This window comes from Lacerta agilis, chromosome 9 (genome assembly GCF_009819535.1).
Source record: "Lacerta agilis isolate rLacAgi1 chromosome 9, rLacAgi1.pri, whole genome shotgun sequence".
NCBI classification, from domain to species: domain Eukaryota; kingdom Metazoa; phylum Chordata; class Lepidosauria; order Squamata; family Lacertidae; genus Lacerta; species Lacerta agilis.
In genome coordinates, this window is record NC_046320.1 from 37,443,648 (window position 1) to 37,465,839 (window position 22,192).

Here is a 22,192-nt window from a genome sequence, read left to right on the forward strand (position 1 = left end):
AGTCCTAGCCAGTATGGCCAATGGCTAGGGATGATGGGACTTGCAGTCTAGAAACATCTGCAGAGCCAAAGGTTCACACACAGTGTGGTGAAGACTGTGGATGCTCTGTCACTTTGCAAATTTGCTATGAAACATGTCATAGCTGCTTCTGGCCTAGCTGGCCAAGGCAACTCAGAGACATTTGCAGGAGCTTCAGATAATCCTCTGCTGGCCTACTGATGACAGTTCATAGGCTGCCAGTTTGCCATTGCTAGTCTGTAAACGGATAGTTAACCTTAAAATTACACACTGGGCATTTATGCTGAAGAGGTTGGTTGGGGTCCTGATCCAGAGACTTCTCATGTGCAGGAAGAATCCCGTAAAACAAACACACACACACTATCGGGTTTTTATATTACTGATCATGTGTTCAGGGGGGAAGAGAAGAGGGTGCTTGGGCTTACTTCTCCTCCGGTAGGAATACTCAAAGTGACTCAAAGTTAGTTTCAACTGAAATGCCATTTGCCCAAGCTGGCGCATTACGTGACCCATGAGAGCCACTTTTAAGACAATGCAATTGTAACATGCCACGTGCAACATTTTGTACTTTTCTAGCAGCAGCAGTTAAAGAGTGCCTGATACATTTTACTTTTTTCATACTTAAAATTGACATGTAGAGCTACAGATGTCGAAATGTGGAGCCACTGAGCTGTTGGTGTGTTGCTGTTCTTTTAAAGTAGCCTGTAGATATGACAAATGGAAATTGTCTGCGTGTGACGGCTATCTTCAAAGAAATGTTTGAAATCAAAAAGAATTTCTAGAGCTTCCATTGTCTTAAAAATAGTGTGGGATCCAGATTTATTCTCTCTTCCTGTTTCTGCTGTTACCTAAGTTGACTTTTGAACATTATGAGTCAGAGATCCCTGCGGATGTAATGCGTGTGGATTATTAAACAAAACTAGAGTTCAGTATGAGGGGCAAGGGTTTTTGTTTTGTTTTTTAAATGCAGTTTCTATACTGCATATTACTATCATTTTCTGTTCAGTTTTCTGCAAATGTACACCATTGCATCAATGTTCTGTAATATGCAGGAACATTGAGCCTTCCACCTTTTGTTGGTAAATCGGGTCCTCCCTCAAAGAGGGCACGTGTTGCGGTGCGACCTGGCAACCAGACCCTGTGTTGTGGGTGCAGATTGTCTGGATAGTCACAGCACCCTATTGGTGGGTACCTCAATGTTGGGAGCAATCTGACCAATGGGATGCAAGAGAAGGGACATTGAGGGACCTGTTTATACCTATGCATGTGTGCCTGAGCTTCCTCTTTGGGCTAGTGCATTGGAACACCCGCCCACCTCTCCCTATATTTAGGGCTTGCGCTTGAGCATCCTATGCCATCGTGTGTCGCCTGCCGTTGGGATAGGGGCACGGCAGGAATTTCCCCCACTTGGCTGATTGGCTGTTGCCACTTGGGTTTCGCCTGCGACGTAGCAATTCATCACAACTTGTAAGGTTGTGGATAGGCTCTGGTTCAGGTGATGGGGTGGCAGAACGGTCTAGCCACTCCTATGCAATGGGTATTCCGGTAAAGGAATCCACGGACTCATTGGTTTGGTCAACCCTGAAAGAGGTTGTGCCCGTGCCCGAGTCCGGGGAACATCAGGGTGGCAGACAGGTGGTACACCCCCTTCTGTTGTCCCTGGTGTTTACCCATGGCTGACCTGGGTGCAAGGGTGCAGGGAGCCAGTTGAACCAGAGCCTATGCTACTACTCACTTGATTGTAATCAATAAAGTTGTGGTCTAAATTCTGCCAAAAACCAAACCAAAATTTGAGTCATGTCTGAATCTATTTCTAGGGTCAGGTTAAAAGGTCTAAACATGCAAAAAAAGAAAGAAAAAAAAGATGAAGCTACAACTAACACAATTATCTCCACACAGCCAGCTGGGTTTCTCCTTTATGTCACCGAAAACCACCCCCTAATGGTCCCGCTCAAATGCTTTTGAAACAGAAAGGATCTTCAGAAAATATGGAAGAGCAACTCAAAGTGGAGCAATGACTCTCTGGGATATAGCAGTGTTTCTGTGCATCTAAACTCCTTGTCTGGACTGTAGTACAAGGCTCTAGTTCTTGGCAGATAATGAGGTGTTATGTAAACCTAGGCAGCTGAACTGGTTTTCTTTGCTAAGATGGGAATCTTCCCCATTTAGCTGGAGGGTTATATGCAGGGAAGACCTTGGGGAAGGTTTCCTTGGTTCACCTTGGTTTCCCCTAGGCCTGCGGTCAGAGTAAAGGGAGGGAGGGAGGGTTTGCTGTGTATTTCAGCATATAGGAGTGTGGTGTTTTAAGGAAATGTTTGTTTTAATGCAAAGGTTAACAGTTTAATGTTTGGAATAAATAAACTGAATATCATTTGTAGATTTCTGGTTTCAGAGATGTTAGCAAAATGTATACATGTTATGCTCCTTAAAAAAACAAACGCTTCTTAAAAATCTGTCAGCACATTCTGTTCCTGGCTTTTATAGTTTCTACTCAAATCTTGAAAAAAGACTAGTATAGAATGTAGCTCTTAAAAGTTCTAGTTTTTATCATGGCTATTAGCATATACCTACAAACAAAAGAGGACACAGGTAGCGCTGTGGGTTAAACCACATAGCCTAGGGCTTGCCAATCAGAAGGTTGGCAGTTCGAATCCCCACGACGGGGTGAGCTCCCGTTGCTCGGTCCCAGCTCCTGCCCACCTAGCAGTTCGAAAGCACATCAAAGTGCAAGTAGATAAATAGGGACCGCTCCGGTGAGAAGGGAAATGGCGTTTCCGTGAGCTGCTCTGGTTCGCCAGAAGCAGCTTTGTCAAGCTGGCCACATGACCCGGAAGCTGTACGCCGGCTCCCTCGGCCAGTAACGCGAGATGACGCCGCAACCCCAGAGTCGGACACGACTGGACCTAATGGTCAGGGGTCTCTTTACCTTTTTACAACCAAAAGATCACCTAGTGTCATCTAGTTGATTGATGGGACCTGAATTTTGGAGGTGTCAGTGCTGCATTATATTGTATTGTATTGTCTACTAGTGAATATCGAGTAAAGTAGGTATTGTCTACTAATGCAGTGGAATATCGAGTAAAGTAGGGGAAATCACAAAGCTGTGGTTGTTTTCCTCCTCCCCTGCTTATTGCACAGAAGGCTTAAGAGCATGTCCCATTGCCTGTCCAGCTTGGCTATTCTCCCTTTCTTCTTGGCATCTTAATATTCCAGACATCTCTACAAGTGTTAATGGCTTATTCATTTTGGGTGGGGTTATTTATTTATTTATTTGGTTGTTTTTATTTTGATTTTGTTCTGTGAACCGCCCTGCGACCTCTGGGTATAGGGCAGCATATAAAGTCTCCTCCTCCTCCTCCTCCTCCTCCTCCTTCTTCATAATAATAATAATAATAATAATAATAATGCTTGACTTAAATATCAGGTGTGCTCAGTAGACATTGTACAACTGCAGTGCAGATTTATTGATTCAGGTGTGTATGCAAAGGGCTACTGTAATTTGTTGAAAACTGTTTTTAATATTGGTTGGGTTCCCCCCGCCAAAAAAAATTGCTGCACACTCCCTGGGGCTTTATGGTGCAGGGTGGGCAATAAATCAAATGATTATTGTTACTACTACTACTATTATTTTATTGATCAAATAATTGATGAAAGTGTTCTGGGGGGGGGGGTTCCACAACTCTCTGGAGAAGGTTACTCTGCACTGATAATTGCAGCTATAGAAGAGAGATAGTTTCTGCATTTTTTCATTGGATCACTGGAGTTTCAGAGAATGCCAGAAATCTATATAGTGAAGGACAAACAAATTGCTTATTTGTTAAGGGTAACTCTATGAGGTAATCACCTTATGCTATGTTGCGTAATCATATTATGCAATTTTTGCATACTATGATAGCAGTGCATTTCTTGTGTTTCCAATGAGTTGTGATGAGAGTCTAAATGCTGGTAGCATTTTGCTTCTGGCTGCCAAGCAGTAGGCAAATGACAGTACAAATCTTTGATGGTTATTGGCTGAGGTCTATTCTGAAAGAAAACTGAATGCAGTTCACGTGCATGTTTGCTCATGCTGCAAATGCTTGCTTTCCTGCTGCCCTCTAATATAAGTTGCCGTGCCCTTGAACAATGAAATGGGAGTATGAAACATTTTTATGTTCCATATTTAATTTGTGGCATTATATTGTGATTCAACATTCATCTCCCCCCGCCCATCTCAGAGGGTAATGATGGCTCACTTGCTCTTAGTCATATTAGGAATTAAGGCTGCATTCCCATTCTGGGAAAATCCATAAGAGTTCTGTCATTGACATGAATGGGAACAGGATTGTAGCATAAGTGGGGCTTTTTACCTAGACCAGCCTCACATGGCACCTTCCTTGATAGACCACATCTTCCATCTTCCCTGAAGGTGCCAGCTTTGTTCTGTCCCCCTTTCTCATAGAATAACAGAATGGTAGAGTTGGAAGCGACCTCAAGGGTCATCTAGTCCAACCCTCTGCAATACAGGATTCCTGCTCACAGCTGCCCCTGGGTGGGCTCGAACCACCACCCTTCTGGTTAACAGGCAGACGCACTAACCCATTGCACCACAGAGGCACCTACCATTCATTGATTTGCTCTAATTGGGCTGTTTTGGTTGAAATTTGGCTCAATGATTTTTATTTCATTTCATCTATTTATTTTAAAGGATTTCACACCATGCCTTTCTCTATGAACACAGTGTTCAAGGCTTTTGCAGTTAAAGCTTTAGCCGGAAGGGCCAATGTGGACTGAAGTTAAACATCCAGGGTCAGCTGGAGTATAGGACATGTTCTGATTCTTGGGCCAGGCATCTCCTTATGACATGAAGAGTGGCAGAAGTCTTACACGTCTGAGACAACTATGAGCAAACTGCTCTCTCTGGTTGTGAGGATTGAAGCAACTATAATAGCAGTTGGTTGCTTTACACCATCTTTTTTTCTGAAGGAAGAGGTGCAAGTAAGTTCACCTGGGCAGGGCAATGTGGCTGGATGAACCAGACAGGTGGGCAATCAGTTACGGAAGATTGGCATCTTCTCTCCATAGTGGCCTGGATGAAATGTAGGCTCAGGTACTGCACTCCTTAAGAAAGCTGTGGACTTGAAACCTCATGTGCTTGAGTCTGCTTTTAAAGGAAGTACATTTTGCCAGACATCATTCCAGCTGCTCTGTGACATACAAGTATGTACATGTATGAGGGTTAGTAGTTGCTTAATTGGTAGAAGCTGATTAAACTTCTGAGTAAGGGTAAGGCACATGCCTGAAGTAGGGCACAATACAGTGGTGCCTCGCTAGACGAAAATAATTCGTTCTGCGAGTGCTGTCGTATAGCGAATTTTTCGTCTTGCGAAGCACCAACGAGAGAATAGCGGTTTGACGAAAAAAAGAAAAAAAAAATCGGAAATTTTTTCGTCTTGCGAGGCAAGCCCATTGAAAAATTCGTCTTGCGAGACAGCCTTCCGCTAGCGAATGCCTTTCGTCTAGCGAGTTTTTCGTCTAGCGAGGCATTCGTCTAGCGGGGTACCACTGTATCGTCAAGTAGTTAAAAGTCCCAGTGATTTCTGCCTTACTGAAACCAACAGAACATACAAGAGCTTTTAAATATACATTTCATTTGTGCGCCAGTGTTTGACCCAAAAGACCCTCACCTTAACTATGGCTGGATTGGTCTAATTGGTCTAACTATGGCTCCCCCCCTTTTTTTTTGCATAGGACTGCACCCAGTGGCTGTATGTGCAGGGCCCTATGACAGGCAAAGCTCTTCAAGGGCACTGGCTCCATTTCCTGCTTATGCAGGTGTGCCTGCCTTGCTGGACCACATCCAGTTATTTTAGAAACTGGTTATTAATAATGAATTGACTTACCAGTGGAACTGAATTACATCACAATTCGGGGGGGGGGGGAGCAACCTAGCACCAGTAATAGAGGTTTGTATTTGACTTTCCTAGAGTTCCCAAATGGCACCAATTTTTGATGGAATTACTGAAACATGGCTAATTTTTAATGAAATTATCAGTGGGTGGATGGGAACCACTGGCCAAAACTAACATACTTTTTGCCTTCTGCTCTTTGTCTTGGTCACTTTTGGACATATTGTCAGGAAGTAGTACAAAGTCCTCTTTTTGGATGGAAAACATTATTAAGGACATTTGCCTTTCCACAGTCACAGGAGAAGAACTACTGGAATATCTTTTTCATTACAATTGTTGGCAGAAACTTTTTAGATTGAATTAATGAGGAGGAGGAATCCCAACTTGCTCAGAAACATAATTGGCTTATACTAGTTTAAAACACTGGAATAATAATAATAATAATAATAATAATAATAATAATAATAATAATAATAATGGGCTTATTTATTTATCTCATTTTTAAACCACCGTTCCTCAATCAAGTGAACCCAGGGCAAGGTACATCAAATATAAAAATAGAACCATTCCAGTATAACAATTCCATCTCCTTTTTACAGGAGTCAGTGGCCTGATATATCAAGATCCCTCATTATTAAAATATTGGATAAAGAATCACAATTGTTTGTTAACATTGATTCCTCACTGATTGCACACGAAAGCTCATACCAAGAACAAACTTAGTTGGTCTCTAAGGTGCTACTGGAAGGAATTTTTTATTTTATTTTGTTTTGCTTGTAAATGTGATGGAAGTTTGTAGCCTTACTTGAAGTAAGTTAATTCATGAGGGATGCCTGCTTTAAGGTAAATGCGAATAGGATCAGGCTGATGTTAGTATACTGTACATATGGAGCATATTAATTCCTCTTGAAAATCACATTGTGTTGATTCCAGTCTCACTCCAGTTTTGCGTCAGGGTAATTTCACTGTCACTAAAGTATCCTTGTTTCAACTGGTTTGAAATGGAACATACTGTTAAGATTTTTCTGTGTCAGAAATAATACAGTGCTGAAACAGAGTTGCTGTTTTCATAGTATAACATGTGTCCTCAGGGCAGAATCCATCAATAGTATTGCTTAGTGGTTCTCAAAACTTTTTTCTCTGAGCCAGTTTCAGAATAAAAATTTGCTCACGCCACACCAATTTTTTTTGGGGGGGGGGATAAGAAATACGTTGGAAAATGAAAAGAAAAAGCTCATAGCAGTGCCTGATTTATGACACAGAACACAACTACTTTATAATATGATCATTATAATAGGACGTCTAGAGCATATAAAACAATGCAGCTACATAAGAACGTGAATCACTCCCAAAATATAATTATAAATTAGTCTTCTTCAGCACTCTATTTGAATGGTGATTCTGGGTCATAACTAGAATGGTCCTCAGTATCAGTTGCTCTTGCTCTCATTTTGAAAAGATATCTATCCATATTCATTCTGCAAATAAAAAATATTATTTTGATGCTGTACTAATACTATACTATACTATACTATACTGAAATGTTTCTTTGATGTCTCACCACATTCCATCCTCTCCAGCGACACCAGTGTGGCATGCCACACCCTTTAAGAACCACTGATATTGCTTGATGTAATAATTCAAATACTGCATGTGGACACAAAGATTGGAAACATTTAGTTGTTGATGTGAATTCTGTTCTTGGAGGAGGGATTAAATATGGAATTCTATATGTGTCGTGAGTGCTGTAGGTAATGTGAGACTACCGCCGATGAATGAAATAAGTCTGGATTTACTATCTATCCATCTTTATATATCTATCTTTCTAGTAGCATAGCTAGTTGTGATGCTATGCTTCTCCAGCAGTTCTGTCAAGTACTCCCTGGTGAGTCCACTCCCTTGATTATCTATAGTTTGGTGCTTTGTACTTACAGCCTCCGTTGCAGGAGTAGAACTGGGGCTTGTGGTGGCTTGTAGGTATCTGTGAGCCCCAAGGCCAGTGTATCTGCGAAGGGTTCTGAGAAGGCAAATGATATTAGTTGTTCTCATTGACTTCTGTTTCTGCAAGCTGTCCTTTCATCAAAGTTACCCTCCCCCAAAGCCCCACAGAACTTTGGGGTTGAATGATGTTATCCCATGTTGCATGTCTTGATATAGTGAGCTGTGTTCCTTTGCTGGTTCTCTGGGCCACGCCTATGATGAGGCAGAGTGAGGCAGCTGCCTCAGGTGCCAGATGCTGAGGAGCAAGGAGTGGACAGAGCGGCGAGTTCCTAAGCTAGCCTGCTGCTCTCAAGTGCCATCGAGGATACTGTCCTTTCACTGGTATTGGGCTAATATTCAACTACCTGTCCATTTAGTTTCTCTATGTGTCTTTGGAGAGAGAGAGTCATTGTCCTTTGCCTCAGGCAGCAAAATGTATTAAACCGGCCCTGCTGGTTCTTATGTGCATCTGTTACTCTGCCCTGTATGATAACTGATTTTGTAGGCTTCCTGCCCTCTATTGTGGCTGGGGTGAAAGAGAAGAAACAGGAACATTTATTTCAGGTTTTTCATAGTTCGGACAGCTACCCGGTATTTTTCTTCTCTAATATTATACTGGTGCAGGAGGTGAGAGCAAGCCCGGGATCGCTGTCAAAATATGGTTTGTTGAATGGTGCTCATCATATAACCAGGGGGGCCGAAGTAAAGCATAACGTAAAGTGGCAGTGAGTGATGGGGAATAGTTCAGTGGGGATTTGCAAAGACTGGGATATAGGCCATGGAAAAAGAGAAAGTAATTCTTCTTTCAAAACACTAAATCTTCTTAAAGTAAATGGGTATCTGACATTAATTATTTGTGAAATTGAATGTAAAACACAGTTCTCCTTATTATCCGTTGTTTATGTTTTGAGATTTTAATAAGCTCTCTTTTATTTACAAAGGTAAATGTGATATCCTGGCAGACAGAGCACCTTGGAGCCTCTCAAGTCTGATGAGTTTAGGTAGAAGAGATCTACTATGTGTGGGTCTTTCATTTCAGTTATATGTAATAGCTTTGCAGTGGATTAAGGATTGCTTTCTATACTAACTGCTCTCATTACATAGTGTGTGTCTGTTAATGGCAGAAAAAAAAGGATTGGAAACATATTTCTCAAGTGACATGAATGTATCTAAGCAGCTCTTCTGTTGGAGTTTATTATAATTGAAGTGTGCTATAGCAGTTGTGATAACCAGAACTGAATGCATGCCACATAGTGCTACTTCACAGTATGAAGTGTTTAATAATTCGCATTCATTCTGTGTGTTCCATCACTTTCTGCTCACCCAGGTTGTATACTTAATAATGTGCCTTTGTGGTACATGTGTGTACCTGTATATGATACAAAGGCAGATTGTGTATGTGAAGAGGCTGGTGTTAGAGGTGTCCCATTTTAGCAAAATTTATATACTAACTGAAACAAAAGGCTTCTAAGTGATTTACAATAGTTGTTTTATAGGCATACAATACAGGTGACACACAATATGGAGATGTGCTTGCAAAATACAAAATTGTGGCTATGGTAACTTCCTAAAGCAAATTCATTGAAAACCCCAAAAGTGATACTAGATTGCCTATGGCTTAATGCATTCTCTGTGTCTGCAAATGAGAGGGTTTTCAAAACACACACACACACACACACACAATGGCCTGCTTTCTAATTTTGTGAATAACATAAATACATAAAATTTAGCTCTAGAACTTTATGGCAGTGGTGTTAAGAAACCCAGTGAATTTCAACTAGGTATTAGCAAACTGATGGATTCAAGTTGTGAACATTTCTAGTTTAGTCTTGACAATTCTGTCAAGACAGATTTGAACTTTGTCAGTACTTGTCATCACTTCAGAAGACATGCCCAAAACCTTTGCTGTATTGGTGATTTCAGCTGCAGTCAGATGCATGACCAAAATACTCCATGATAATTTGCAGTCTTTTATATTCACCCTGAGAACGGTTTTTTATTAAACCATAGAAAGCAGGTTAAATAGCTGTGTGCTTGCATATTACAGCCAGAAGTTATATGTCTAGGAATAGAATCCTGTGTATATTTAGGAGGAAGAGAAGTCAGTGGGAAATAATAATAATAATAATAATAATAATAATAATAATAATAATAATAATAATAATAATAATACTTATATGCTGCTCTTCTGACTGGGTTGCCCCAGCCACTCTGGGTGGCTTCCAGCAAAATATATAAAACTCAGTGAAACATCAAACTTTAAAAACCTCCCTTTAGAGAGCTGCCTTCAGATGTCTTCTAAAGGTTATATAGGTGCTTATCTGTTTGACATCTGATAGCAGAGCATTCCACAGGGTGGGTGCCACTACCAAGAAGGCCCTTACTTAAATAGAAACAGATCAGGGGAAAAGTCTGCATTTCTGTGGACATGGAGTATAATCACTGACACTTGCTTCCAAGTTTAAAGATCAAAGTACAATACAAGGTTTGATTTTGCTAGTCTACCTAATTGGATCTCTGTCACAACAACAAACTTTGGTTACTTATTGTGGTTTGTTTGCAGAGAAACAAACCATAATCCTGGATTCGGACAACACAACAAGCCAGCAGCTGGAGCAGGGAAGGAATGGCATGATAACTTTTTTAGTAGTGTGCTTCAGCAGGCTACATTAAACTATGGTTTGTTTTAAAACTGTGGTTTAATATGAGGTGTACACCAGGCCTATGAGTAACTTCGTTATAACTTCAGAAAAAGGAGACCATTCATTGGTGAAATGCATGCTTTCCATGCAGAATGTCCCAAGTTCAATCTTTGGGACCTCTAGCTCTACATTTATCCGAGATGCTGTTGAGTTGTTGGCTGTCAGAGGAAATATTTCCCAAAGCCCTGTACTTTCATAACATGGGCATCTCCCACAAACTGTCAAGAAGCACGTGTAGCTAGATGTCAAACTTGGAGAGAGGGGTGAGATTTGCCTGGCTACCTGGAGGAGAGGAGAGGTTGTTTGGTGTTTGAGCAGAGCTGTGCAAAGAAGTCGGATAACTCTTACTACAGATGTGCCCTCAATAAAAAGAGCATTAAAAAAAAAAATTGGTCACATGGAGATATCTGTGTTTCTGCTCCATTATGCTGTTTACTGTTTCCTTTTATCTAGACACTGCATCCATATTAATGGAACATCAAAAGGCAGTAGAATAGGGAATAGATAGAGCCATTGTTATGTTGGGAAATGTGGGTTGAAAGAAGCTCCACCAATGGGGGTAGAACGGGTGGCAGGAAAATGGAGAAGTTGAAGACGTAGACAAGATAACTGAGCATGAATGGAACAGCAAAGGTTGCAGAAAAGTGAAGACAGAATACAAACCTGGGCAGCAATGGTAGTGGAATACAGAAAGAAGTCAGAACACTTGCTCTTTCCGAATTTATTTGCATTAAATTTAAATGGTATCTGCTTTGGTTTTAACTGGCTACTTAGATTTTTTTTTAAATTAATTGCTGGCAACTCCTGCTGGCTTTCATTGCTTGTGTTGATTTTGATCCTTTCTCTCTCCTGTATTTAGTATTGCTTTTCTTTTCTAATTATCCTGCTGTTGGTTTGTTTTATTTATTGTCTAGTGCTAGCCACCTATTGTTGACTTTTGATAAGATAGGGTGATATATGAATGTTTAAAATAAAACAATAAAAAATGCCAATCAGCAGATGATGAGGAAAGAAAGATATTATTTATTTTTATTTAAAAAGATATGCACAGGTTGTTGATCTTGTGTGCTGAAAACTAGGTTCAAAGTCACTCTCCCTTAGTCTCTTTTCCCTCTACAGGGTTGATGCAGAGATAAATGTCATATAAACTGGAAGTTTATATTGGCATTTCAGTCAATGCTGATTAATTCCCTTCCTCCAAATCCGAGATCAGAGAGAGATGGAGGAGAGTTGGTAAATTATCTAGTCCTTGGTCCTTCAGCTGTAACCCAAATGTGCTAGTTAAGATCAGTGGGAATGGATCACTTCAAGTGTTTTATGAGCAGAAGTTTCTTTTGCAAATATTACTTCAGTTACTCAACCTGGGATAAATCCTTGCTGGGTAAAAATATAACAGAGCAACTGGTAAATTAAAAAATAAATAAATAGAACAAGCCAAAAGCAATCCATCTTATCTGACTTGGAACTGAAAATGGTCCTGTAAGTGGATGCTGAAGTCCATGTAAAAGTGTGTTTTCGTGGCTTGTTAGCTTCTGCTTCTGTGGCCTGCAAAATGGGTTATTTGGAGTCTGATGGAACTTTTAAGATTTAAATATATGTCTTGGCTTTTTCTTTCGAAAGCCAGCTTCCCTATCTGTGTCACACTGACCTAATTCTACAATGTCTCTTAATATGGCTCTTGCATTGGTATCAACGAAGAGAGTGTTTACTGTACACCACTATGATATAAGCCAATGAGAAGTTTAAGTTCTGCCTTTGAGGGTCCCTCTACATGTGCCTTCATCTGTTAAGCCTACAGGCATCTGTGAAAACATAGAAGCTGAGTGCCAAGCACACTTGGTCCTTGTTTGTGTATTCAGCATCTTTTCTATTTCCTATCTGAAGTTCTGTGAACACTAATCGATCAGTCTGTGTTTTCTCTATCACATAGAGAAGAAGACAACATTAAAAATATTAACAGTTTGTATTTAAGAATGAATTCATAGGAATGCCTGTTAAATTGGAGGAGAGGCAAACATAGGCATGATTCTAAATTCTCTGAGGAAATATGGAATGATGTGAGTTGGTGCTAGTATTCTTGATCTCCAAGCCATGACCCATTTAAGTTAAAATATTCACACTGAAATCTACCTGAAGTCTATGGGGGAGCTATAGCTCAATGGTATAGCACATGCCTTGCATGCAGAAGGTCCTCGCTTCATGTTCCAACCCCAACAATTAAAAGGATCGGGTACAAAGGGATAGGAAAAATGCCTTACCTGCTGCCAGTCAAGAGTAAACAATAGCCAATGGAATGGCTGCTTGCCACAGTACACAGCTTTGACAATTTGAAGTACAGGGGTTACGTTCTGAGGCACACGCACCCCTGTTTCACCCTTTTAGTGACATTTCACTGACGTCTTTATGACATTTCCGGGTCACTTCCAGGTTTGCACATATACATAGTCACACACATATTGAACGTGTATAAACGGGGGCCGCCTGTACACCACATTATAGTGACAATGAATTTTATATATACATACATATACTATCTATCTATCTATCTATAGCTAACTGAAGCATTTTAAAGGTAAATCAGAATAATTATAAGTATTGTTTCTACAGTTTTCCCATAGGCTTCCCACACACCACTGCAAAGTAGCACAGTTTACTGCGATGTTACAAAATATACTTATTAGCTTTTTGCTTTGTTTTGTTTACTTTGTAATGTTTTCTGCAGAGTTCAGTTTGCATGAATAAGGTGAGTTGTGTGGGTTTTATGTATTATCCAGAATCATCATATTTATTACCATATATCGTTGGTTTTTTTTTTACAAAACAGTGCACATCTTTTTGTCACTTGGCTAGAGCCTGCACAAATGCCTGCCCCAATGGAGTGACTTACATGACTGAGTATAATTGACATAAACAAGAATAACAGGAGTGAAGAATTCTTTTGGCTGACTGGAAGCCAGCCTTTGTTCCCATGGCAACTTTTTGATGTTATGGTGCCTGGGTTACTAGCGGTGGGTTTCATTTAGTGCGTGTGCCGTAGGGGGGTGGGCAGATTGGTAGCAATTTTAATGGGAATCTCACCTTCGCTAACCTAGCTTAAGGTTTCGCAGTCATCTTTCCCCCTTAACGCAGCTTGCGACTGTTTTGGTTAGAAAGCTTTTAGGTATATAAAACAACAGATAAATATTAAAGACGTTCCCCTTCATATACTTGTATTGTAATTTGGCGGCGTTTGCAGGAAGATGAATATTCCTGAGTGACTCTTAAACTACAATAGCTGGGCTTGCTGTGCTCTGAAATGAATGAGCACTTACATGGGGTAGTTCTCATAAGAAAGGCTGCCTAAGTGCTTGCTTCAGCTTTACTACCCGGAGTCAACTGTAGCTGCTTTCACTGGCAGAAAATCCCAGCTATACTTCTTGCTCACTACCAGTTTACTTTCTGAACACTCTGTGCTTGCAGTGAATTGTGAAGTTCACTCACACCTCTCAAGCATCCAGAGACGAAACACAAGCGAGTCAAGAGCCTCTACTAAAACCAGGCGGGGCTGTTTTCTCTTTCCATGTGAATTGCTAGGTACTTCTGTAGGAACTATTCAAGGCTGCGTGCATTACTTTTCTAATATCCACACATGGTTTAAGAATGGGAATGTAGCATAGTATGTTTTTCTTTCTTTCTGGGGGGGGGGGGAGTTCATGTCTGGTGAATTCACCCCGGGCTGTCCAAGCATTTTGCTAGATCCTCTATGTCCTGCATCGCTCTTTGATGAACAGACATATCCTAGGAAAGGTGACCTCAGACACCATTCTTATACTGTTTACACAAACAGTGAATGGAGATATCGCTCCATTCTAAAGGGTGGTCTGCACCCCTGTACCTTCCTGTGGAAACCACTGGAAACGCCACCTGTAAATTTGAAAGATGCTCGCCAGATAGAGTCCCAAGCGTAGATGTTTCTTCAAATGGTCACCCATGTTATGACTATATATGCACTCCATAAGAATTAAAGTCAGTTAAATAGATTTACATGCCTCAGGTGTGTGGTATAAAGTTTATAAATTAATCAGCAATGATTAACTAGGTCCTTCCATGGGTAAATGAATGTTTCTGCCTTATCTTATCATATAATAGACTGCAATTTGTATTCAGCCTAACTGACACCAATGCTGGAGCTGTTTATGTGGCACTTGTTTTGTAAGTGAACACAGTATTGAAGAAGAAGAAGAAGAAGAAGAAGAAGAAGAAGAAGAAGAAGAAGAAGAAGAAGGGCACTGTTGTCTCCTGCCCTTGCGCTGCTTTCCCAAAGCGGTGTAAGTGAGGCACTGGGCTTTGGGAAGAAGGCACAAGACTCTAGCAGGGTCCTAGAGCCTTCCCATCTCCCTCTTTAGAGAAAGTACTGTACTAACTAGCCTTTTGGGAAGGAGGAAGGAGGACTCTAGGACTCTGTCAGAACCCTCACTTCCTTACCAAAGCCCAGCACCTTGCTTACCTAGCTTTGGGAAGGGCTGCGAGGGGAGGAGGTGTCAGATGTTGCTGAGGGCCATCAAAAAAGATCTCAAGGGCCATGCATGGACTTTGGAATGTGTGTTGGACCACTAGACTAATCAAAGCCAAGATGGTTAGGCTGTGGATGAGTATAACTGCATTTTAATGCAGAAGTTGTGGAATTAGAACTGGCTTTTGCACATGGCCCCTCTCCATGGTTCTTAGTGCCTTGTAATAATGGTGACAGAACTCTGCATTTCTCAGAATTTTTTGGACATGAATTGCTTTGACAGTGACCCCATAAGCTGTGTTTCCTCTCTGAGAAGGCACTATAGTACTCGCTTTCAGTATAACAGTACTCATGTTTATCTGTGAGGAATGAATTTGCATTTTATGTGCATTCAACAACTTGCTTGAAGAGAAAGTGGGATGAGGCCTGAAGAAGCGGCCTGATATCTGTTTGTGGCCAACTGCAATTACTATTGGAGTCTGAACTGCTGAAAGCACCTAGTCAATTTTATTGAGAGGCTACAGTGTGTCTGAGCACTTTACTGAACATCGGAGTAGCAGAGTTCAGGGTCATGAAAGTGGGATAGAGGAAATGTAGTAGTGGTGGAACTGTTATTTTGAGAAAGGCTATGTAGTATACGCATATTGATCTGGAGGAGAGGAGAATAAGTTCCTCAAACAGAGCAGGTGAAGCTGATTCAGCTCTAAGCAGAATATGTAAATTTTGATAAAGTATTCTGTTCCATGATCAAGGAATGAGTGAAAGGTGTAGTGAGAATCCACAGGATGTTTTTCCCCTTTGGGTGCTCAATATGTGGTACCTAGGGGTGTGGCCAGCAGGTGTCCCAATATCAAGGAGGTTTGACTAGCTCATATATTTTTGCTACCTGCTTCATGCATTCAATAGCTATGGATACCAAATGGACTGTTAGGGCGTGTGCCTTCTGCCATTTTGTTTGCAGCTAAAACAGCTTTTGCAAAACCCATTCCTCTCTACTCCAGAACAATTTTTCTTTCTCTAAATAGGCTATCCTGACTTTGGCCTACCCCATGTTCACTATCCAGGTAGGGTACCAAATGCATGGTTACAGCTGTAAAATTAAGAAAAAGTGAATTGGGGGGAGGGTACTGTAGCTCTGTAGGAAAGCACATGCTTGCATGCAGAAGATCCCATGTTCAATCCATTGCATTTCCCATTTGAAGGATCAAGTTGTAGGCAATGTCAAAGGCCTCTGCCTCCAACTATAGAAAGCTGCTGTCTGTCAGAGTTGAGAATAGTAGGCTAGATGGACAACTTGGTTGTTCTGGTATAAGGCAGCCTCCTGTGTTCTTATGTAACAAAAGAGGAGAAATAGAAGCCAAGAGGCAGGAGGAGAAGTGAAGAGTATATGATGAAGCACTTCTGGTTTGAAGCAGTTGTTTGAGAGAGGCTTGTGGTACATACCACTGCAGTTCCATTAATTTCTGCCTTCCAGATTAGAGTCTGAAGTCACTTAGCAGTTTGCCATACTGAACACCTTGCTTCAGTTTTTACAGAGAAGCAGGTATGTGTGTGGTGTTCCTCTAGGCTAAATTTAATATACCGGTAGATGCTTCCCACTGATGACTCATAAATAAGAAATCAGATTTTGAGCCTGAAGAGCTTAACCCTGCAGTTGAAATGCTTTATGATGCCTGCTCTGTGATGTCCCATGGAAATGGTATCCTGTCATCTATGATGTACACATCCTATGTTGTTTGGATAGGATAACTGCCTACTAGTTCAGATTATGTTTGAAATAGATGGGGCTTGTTAACTCATTAGGCTAGTCTGTGGCATTGAGCTATGTTATGGCTAGATCTAAGAACAAGCGGAAAGAATAGTTTTCTCAAGGAATAGTAAGGATGGAAAGTTAGTAAGAAAAATGAACATTGTTACAGAACTAGGTTATATACCGTGACCTTTCATTGTCCTCAGAAAACTGCACGGGGACTTAAAAGTTCTGCCTGCCAAGTTGAATGTACATTTTCTGTTGTTGAATTATAAGAGGTTGAAGCATATTCAGGCTTGCAGGGCAAGACCTTGAATGACTACTGGATTTTGTCTGGGAGACTTAAAGGTCTCTGTATTACAGAATCCTAAAATGGCGAGGGCACATTTTAAACTGCTGGGTATTATATGATTTGGAAGGTTCTGTGGTAGTCACAAGTCAAAATGTTCACTGTCTTGGATGTGTGATGTCTTAAGGAGCAAAGGTGAGAAAAGACAAGTGAATTGGTTGGTTGGTTGGGAGGACAGCGAAAACTCAAGAGTATAAAAAAGAGTTGGGGCCAAAACCATTTCTGAAGGAACCGTACCCTTTTTTCAAGAGTAGATGGATAATGCAATCTGGATCTTATTGAAACCATTGCAGCGTTTGCCATTGACTTACTTCAGTGAAGCTAAGCTAATTGCATGAAGCTTGAAAATATCTGCCTGGTTAGACTGGCTCAGGAATTGCACAGCATCTTCATTCCCAAGGCATAAGAGCATCCCTGGTTTGCCTATAGTTCTCTGGAGCCTTGAAAATAGCATTTTGATGTGTCTAGTATCTAAGATGTCGACAAAAAGTAAATAAACTTTTGCCCGTTGAAACTGATAAGATAATAAGGTACAGTCAGCATTATGATCCAAGACATGATTATTTATATTGGGGGGTGCATATATATATATATATATATATATATATATATATATACTAAATCAAACTGGGGGAAGTTTACATGTCACTATGCACAACTTCTCATCAGACCCTTTTATGTTTTCTCTTGGTAGATGAACCAGAAAAATGTAGTAGGAAGGAGTATATATTATATAATTTCAATAGCCTGCTCAATTGCTGTGCACATAATTCAAATTCTTCTACTTTGGGATGTGAATTACATAGAGTTTCAATGAAAATTGTTGGTGACAAAACCGATGAATAACTGAATAGCCCATGAAAGAGTTGAGTCAAATCTAACATTATTTTTTTCCCTTTCAAATGTAGCTAACATTTTAAGAGTGCAAATGTTCAAGGTTGTATGTATTTCAAATTCTTTGCATTTACTTATTAATTAGTAATTATATTAGAAAAGGTGTAGAGAGCTAGCTCATAAATTACTCATTTGGGCTTAAATAAAATGCAGAAATTTTGGGACATGTTTGTTCAAGTTTAGTAGTTAGAACTTGAAAGCAAGCATTCCAGACATGATTCATCATAATGGTTTAAATTTTTTCTCATATATTTAACATCTGGTTTGAGAAGGATAATAACTCGTATAATCAGCTTTTAAAAATGATTATCTAATTTTATTGATTTTTTAAAAAAATGCAAAATCCATTCTTTTTAATTAAAATTCTGCAGAAATATTACCAAAGCCAACTTAGAAAGCCAAAAATGGACTTACAGCAATAGTTTGTCAAGGTTGGTAGTTTAAAGCCACCATTAGCATTGTTAAGCACATCAAATTAAGCTCATTTCCACCCTTTCCCTATAAAAGTGCGTAATGAATTACTCCAAGAGATAAATGTGAACTAGATGCAGAAAACCTACCATACAGAAATAAAATGTTTCTTCTAATAACACAGTGCTACTTAAGCTGCAATCCTGTATCTGCTTACTTGGGAGTAAGCCTCCATCAAATCCAATTGAATTTACCTCTGAATAAATAATAGATAGATGAATGCATTGTAAGCCATTCCAATTTATTATTTGTAAATTCTCAAGAATGCACACACTGAAGCCAGTTACAGTACAATTCTCTTTAGCCTTCTCTTCTTTCCTTCCAATTTTCTATTGTTTATTTTCTTTTGTAGAGCCATTGGCCCACCATGGCTAAGCATGACTGAGCAAGGGTGAGAGTGCATGGAGTGAAAACTGTGGTCACTTTGCTCTTCCCCTGGTCCAGCTGCACTATCCAGAGCTAAGCCATAGTTTGGTGTAGTGTTACGTGGAAACCCAGCCTCATGTTTCGTCTTCCTCTGGCGAACATTGAGTGATAAGCAAAGAGCAAACCATGGCTGCAGCTTGTAGTATATTTGCAGCAAGAGGAACTATGGTTTAGCTGGAGCGAGACGAACTATGGGCTTCAGGTGGCTCAGCAGCAGGACCAGGGGACTGCAAAGCAGCCACAATTGTAACTCCATGCACTCACATGCTCACTTATTCATGCTTCCCCCATGACTTGTCTTAGTGTTATATACAAAGCAAGCCAGTATGTTGCTGGTTTATACATTTCTGCTGCCATGTGGGAGGCCACTTCATATCACTTCATATGAGAGTGATTACTGTGAAAAAGTCTAATGTGAATTGGGCACTATTCACTACCAACTGAGTTGAGAGAAGAAAAAAGATGAGAGAGAGAGAGAGAGAGAGAGAGAGAGAGAGAGAGTTGACAGCCCATTTGGGAAATTATGATATTTTGTTCACTCAGTAGTAAGAATGCTATTAAACTGGAGTGTATAAACTCTCTTCTTTTGTGGCCTATCACAAACGATCTATCACACACCTCTTGCGTAATGGCTATTTGGATTAATATGTCTGTGAAGTTTCCTCATGTTTATTTCTCATTTCCCCCTGTCTCTTAATGTTGTTAGGTGTGCAGAGATGTTGCACAACCGACCTGAAAGTGCTATCACATCTTTGGTTTTAACGTGGGTTGAGGAATAACAAAACGGGGGGGGGGATTTAAATGATGTAGCCTTTGTTATATCTTTTATAACACATCTGTTATAACTTTTATAAGACATCTGGAGGCACCCCTGTTTAGGGAAGTTTTTAATATTTTTATATTTAATGCTGTATTGTTTTTAACACTTGATCGGGAGCCACCCAGTGTGGCTGGGGAAACTTAGCCAGATGGGCGGGGTATAAATAAATTATTATTATTATTATTATTATTATTATTATTATTAATTACTGCAGTTTATGAGGTGTTTATGAGGTTCTCTAGACCTACCTGTATTGTAGATATCTCCCCTAAATGTAAAGCTGAATGTGTGTGGAGGGGATGTGGAACCACACTCTCCTGGCCCACCTCTGGGGTTGTATGCCTGACAGGTCCTGTCTTGACATTAATATATCGAGCATGGATATCTGCAAAGTGCAAGCCAGATAACTACATTCAGCTGAAGGTTTCTAGGTTTCTTCTTTGCAGATTTTCAGCATGTGGGCATTCTGGGGGCAGAAGCAATAGGGCATGCACTAGAGATGGAACCATGACATGTGGATGGCAACATCTGAAGATGTTCCTGGCCCCTTGTGTGTGCCTAAATTGGACTAGGAGTTACACAGTGCTTAGCTACTCCTCCTCAAGCCACTTGTGTAAGCCCCTGCATGCTCTTGCATTGCTCCCCTTCATTTGCTGTGCACTTGCCATGCTTCCATTCATTTCAGTGGGGATTGTGCAGGAGAACAGGGAAGATTGTGTCTCAAATCGTTAGCAGACATAGGAAGTTGTGTTCCCAGTGTAGACCTGTCATTTGGCCTCATCTTTTTTGTTGTTGCTTTGTACCTCATGGCAGAAGAAGGGCACTATCAATTATTCTATTTTAAAAATGGTGTCATCTATGAAGAAGGCATTATGCCTTGGAACTGCTGGAAACCTTGGTCAATACACCAAGCAAACAGAGCTTAGCTTACTCTCTTTAACAATACAGCTTGATTTTGTTCTGATATTGGGAAACTCTGTCCTCCAAATATCATAAAAAATAAATTACTTGGGGACTGAGTGCTGGGAGAGTATTTTTGTTATTGTCATCAAGGTAAATGCTTCCATTGTGATATAAAGTGCCTCTGTCGGTTCTCCTTCAGCTGCCTTTGTCTGTAGTTTCATTTGACCTAGTAAATCCAGTGAGAGCAGAACTGCAGATTTGTTGCTGAAATGAAGTATGAAACCACATTTAATGCTACCCTGTATCAGGTTACAAATATAGGTCCAGATAAATTATAGCAGGAACCAGCCTTAGTTGCTTACTTGCACAACTATAATGTAAAATAACATTGCTTATCCATTCATATACATTAAATAAGCCATTGTCATCATCCAACAATTGCCAGACAGTGTTATGCTGTTATGTAATGAATGTATAAATATCACAATGAGTAGGGCTAGTAAGCCTCACAGATTAGCAGAGGCAAAACAGGAGGAGGAGCATTATTTCCAGTGTGGGATTAATGCACTGAATGCAGATTCATTTAAAAGGCAGTTTAGTTATAAGCGTGTAAGAGGCTCAGAGCCAATACAATCCTAGTTCCTAATCTGGTCTGAGCCACTGATATTTGTGACATGGCCTAGGATAAACTACTTGACCTCTTCCTGGCTCAGCTGGTGCAGCCATAAACCAGTACAAAGGCAACTGCTTGTATTTAACCTACAAGAAAGGAATCAGGCTGCGATCTAATCACACAAGTAGCTCCATGTGCCCAATGGGGCTTCGGGTTTAAAGTTTCTTGAAGAACAGCCACATGACAGATCACTTTTGCAACTCTGTAGGATCTTAAAATTAGATTGGTAGAAGGTTCCCAGACCCTATTCACAGTGTGTGTGTTTTTATAATAATAATAATAATAATAATAATAATAATAATAATAATAATAATAATAATTCCACTAGGCATGCTTAAGCCCTCGGGTGCACCTGAAACAATTGTTTGGATCCCAGTTTAAATGGCACCCCTAAGTGCTTTTGTTAACTCTCACTTTCATAATGAATGTGAACTCCCACTCTCATAATGAATGTGAAGGTTACATAATTTTGAAGCTGGAGAATTTTTAGACTGCAGACTTCCACTTTCTAATGTCAAATTATCCTGACACCATAATATACCATTTATGTAGCTGTGCACAATTATGAAATAGTCTTTGTATAGCTGAATAAATTTGGAACTTGATCTAAAACTCTTCTGGGGATATTTTTACTTTGCATCATAAAAAGCTGACAGAGTTAAAATTAGTGAGCTTTTAAGATTGTGGAATTTATGTTGTGTGCAAGGGGAAATAGGAAGACGTAAAGGTCACTGTTGAGCTCATCCTGGTTCAGGGGTTTGAGAGCTAGAAAGGGACCCGGAAGCCATGCCTCTCATTAAATCGGCATGCAGTACACAGCACAGGCGCT

General features: G+C 40.3%; 1 protein-coding gene and 1 non-coding gene across 8 annotated transcripts in view; one reads left to right on the forward strand and one right to left on the reverse strand.

Annotated features, from left to right (window-relative positions):
- The window catches only part of NR3C2 (nuclear receptor subfamily 3 group C member 2), a 133,633-nt gene that overhangs the window by 53,723 nt on the left and 57,718 nt on the right, over nt 1-22,192 (forward strand). The window lies entirely within an intron of this gene.
- Nucleotides 4,538-4,611, reverse strand: TRNAN-GUU. Its single transcript has one exon. It is a non-coding gene; the product is annotated as a tRNA-Asn (tRNA).